This window comes from Arachis ipaensis, chromosome B5 (assembly GCF_059453495.1).
Source record: "Arachis ipaensis isolate K30076 ecotype BB chromosome B5, ASM5945349v1, whole genome shotgun sequence".
NCBI lineage: Eukaryota > Viridiplantae > Streptophyta > Magnoliopsida > Fabales > Fabaceae > Arachis > Arachis ipaensis.
The window spans coordinates 102,036,869-102,040,180 of NC_142440.1; the positions used below are offsets into that span (position 1 = coordinate 102,036,869).

At 43.8% G+C, this 3,312-nt stretch overlaps 1 non-coding gene across 1 annotated transcript; it reads left to right on the forward strand.

The window, feature by feature from the left end:
* Positions 1–2,807: 2,807 nt before the first annotated feature.
* Positions 2,808–2,915, forward strand: LOC148565181 (small nucleolar RNA R71). The gene has a single exon (XR_015884998.1). It is a non-coding gene; the product is annotated as a small nucleolar RNA R71 (small nucleolar RNA).
* The last annotated feature ends 397 nt before the right edge of the window (positions 2,916–3,312 follow it).

Consider the following 3,312-nt stretch of genomic DNA (forward strand, 5'->3'; position numbering starts at 1 on the left):
TTTTGAGTTTGAAAGGGACCTCGGGGATCACCTTCTTCTTGGCCACAACATCATAGAAGTGGTCTTGATGGGATTTGGAGATGAACCTTTCCATCTCCCATGACTCGGAGGTGGAAGCTTTTGTCTTCCCCTTCCCCTTTCTAGAGGATTCTCCGGTCTTAGGTGCCATCAATGGTAATGGAAAAACAAAAAGCTTATGCTTTTACCACACCAAACTTAGAATTTTGCTCGCCCTCGAGCAATAAAAGAAAGAATAGATGAAGAAGAAGAAGAAATGGAGGAGAGGGAGAGTGGGAAGTGTTTTCGGCCAAGAGGGGTGTGTTGTGTGAATTTGATGAAGAATGGAGGGCTTTATATAGGGAAGGGAGGGGGGTTAAGGTTCGGCCATATGGGTGGGTTTGGGTGGAAAATTGGTTTTGAATTTTGAAGGTAGGTGGAGTTTATGAGGTAGGTTTATGGGGAAGAGTGGATGGATGTGAGTGGTGAAGAGGTGATGGGGAAGAGAGATTGAGGTGATTGGTGAAGGGTTTTTGGGGAAGAGTGTGGATGGGGTTGTGTGAAAGAGAGTGGTGAGAAGAAGTGAGTGGAGGTAGGTGGGGATCCTGTAGGGTCCACAGATCCTGAGTGGATCCTATGGGATCCACAGATCCTGAGTGGATCCTGTGGGGTCCACAGATCCTGAGGTGTTTAAGGATTTACATCCCTGCACCCATTAGGCATGTAAAAATGCCTTTGCACACAACTCTGGGCGTTCAGCGCCAGATTGGTGGCCATTTTGGGCGTTCAACGCCCATTTGTGTGCCATTTCTGGCGTTGAACGCCAGAACCATGCCTGTTCTGGCGTTCAGCGCCCAGAAGCTGCCCATTTTGGGCGTTCAGCGCCAGAACCATGCTCTGTTCTGGCGCTGAACGCCAGACAGATGCTCCTCCAGGGTGTGATTTTTCTTCTGCTGTTTTTGATTCCGTTTTCAATTTTTCTATTTATTTTGTGACTCCACATGATCATGAACCTACAAAGACATATAACTAAGAAAAATAGAGTTAGATAAATAAACATTGGGTTGCCTCCCAACAAGCGCTTCTTTAATGTCAATAGCTTGACAGTGGGCTCTCATGGAGCCTTACAGATGTTCAGAGCATTGTTGAAACTCCCCAACACCAAACTTAGAGTTTGGATATGGGAGTTCAACACCAAACTTAGAGTTTGGTTGTGGCCTCCCAACACCAAACTTAGAGTTTGACTGTGGGGGCTTGGGTTGACTCTGCTTTGAGAAAAGCTTTTCATGCTTCCTCTCCATGGTTGCAGAGGGAGATCCTTGAGTTTTAAACACAAGGGAGTCCTCATTCCATTGAAGGACTAGTTCACCTCTGTCAACATCAATCACAGCTCTTGCTGTGGCCAGGAAAGGTCTTCCTAGGATGATGGATTCATCCTCTTCCTTTCCAGTATCCAGGACTATGAAATCAGCAGGGATGTAAAGGCCTTCAACCTTTACTAACACGTCCTCTACTTGTCCATATGCCTATTTTCTTGAATTGTCTGCCATCTCTAATGAGATTTTAGCAGCTTGCACCCCATAGATTCTCAGTTTCTCTATTACAGAGAGGGGCATGAGGTTTATTCCTGAACCAAGGTCACACAGAGCCTTAAAGATCATGGTGCCTATAGTACAAGGTATTATGAACTTTCCAGGATCCTGTCTCTTCTGAGGCAATGTCAGTTGATCCAGATCACTTAGTTCATTGATGAACAAGGGAGGTTCAACTTCCCAAGTATCAATGCCAAATAATTTGGCATTCAGCTTCATGATTGCACCAAGAAACTTGGCAGTTTGCTCTTCTGTAACATCCTCATTCTCTTCAGAAGAGGAATACTCATCAGAGCTCATGAAGGGTATAAGGAGGTTCAATTGAATCTCTATGGTCTCTAGATGAGCCTCAGAGTCCTTTGGTTCCTCAGAGGGAAGCTTCTTATTGGTCACTGGACGTCCCAGGAGGTCTTCCTCCTTGGGATTCACGTCCTCCTCTCCTTCTTTGGGTTCGGCCATGGTGCTTATGTCAATGGCCTTGCACTCTCCTTTTGAATTCTCTTCTGTATTGCTTGGGAGAGTATTAGGAGGGATTTCAGTGATCCTTTTACTCAGCTGGCCCACTTGTGCTTCCAAATTTCTAATGGAAGACCTGGTTTTATTCATGAAACTCACAGTGGCCTTAGATAGATCAGAGACTAGAATTGCTAAATTAGAAGCATTTTGTTCAGAGATCTCTGTCTATTGCTGAGTGCATGATGGAAAAGGTTTATTATTGTTAAACCTGTTTCTTCCACCATTATTAAAGCCTTGTTGAGGCTTTTGATCCTTCCATGAGAAATTGGGGTGATTTCTCCATGATGAGTTATAGGTGTTTCCGTAAGGTTCACCTAAGTAATTCACCTCTGCTATTGCAGGGTTCTCAGGATCATAAGCTTCTTCTTCATAAGAAGCCTCTTGAGTACTGTTGGATGCAGCTTGCATTCCATTCAGACTCTGAGAAATCATATTGACTTGCTGAGTCAATATTTTATTCTGAGCCAATATGGCATTCAGAGTATCAACTTCAAGAACTCCCTTCTTCATAGGCGTCCCATTACTCACAGGATTCCTTTCAGAAGTGTACATGAACTGGTTATTTACAACCATGTCAATGAGTTCTTGAGCTTCTGCAGGCGTTTTCTTTAGGTGAATGGATCCACCTGCAGAAGTGTCCAGTGACATCTTTGATAGCTCAGATAAACCATCATAGAATATATCCAGGATGGTCCATTCTGAAAGCATGTCAGAAGGACACTTTTTGGTCAGCTGTTTGTATCTTTCCCAAGCTTCATAGAGGGATTCACCTTCTTTCTGTCTGAAGGTTTGAACATCAGCTCTAAGCTTGCTCAGCTTTTGAGGAGGAAAGTACTTGGCTAAGAAAGCCGTGACCAGCTTATCCCAAGAGTTCAGGCTGTCTTTGGGTTGAGAATCCAACCATATTCTAGCTCTGTCTCTTACAGCAAAAGGGAAAAGCATGAGCCTGTAGACTTCAGGATCTACTCTATTAGTCTTAACAGTATCACATATCTGCAAGAATTCAGTTAAGAACTGAAAAGGATCTTCAGATGGAAGTCCATGAAACTTGCAGTTCTGCTGCATCAGAGAAACTAATTGAGGTTTCAGCTCAAAGTTGTTTGCTCCAATGGCAGGAATGGAGATGCTTCTTCCATGTAAATTGGAATTAGGTGCAGTAAAGTCACCAAGCATCTTCCTTACATTATTATTATTTTCGGCTGCCATC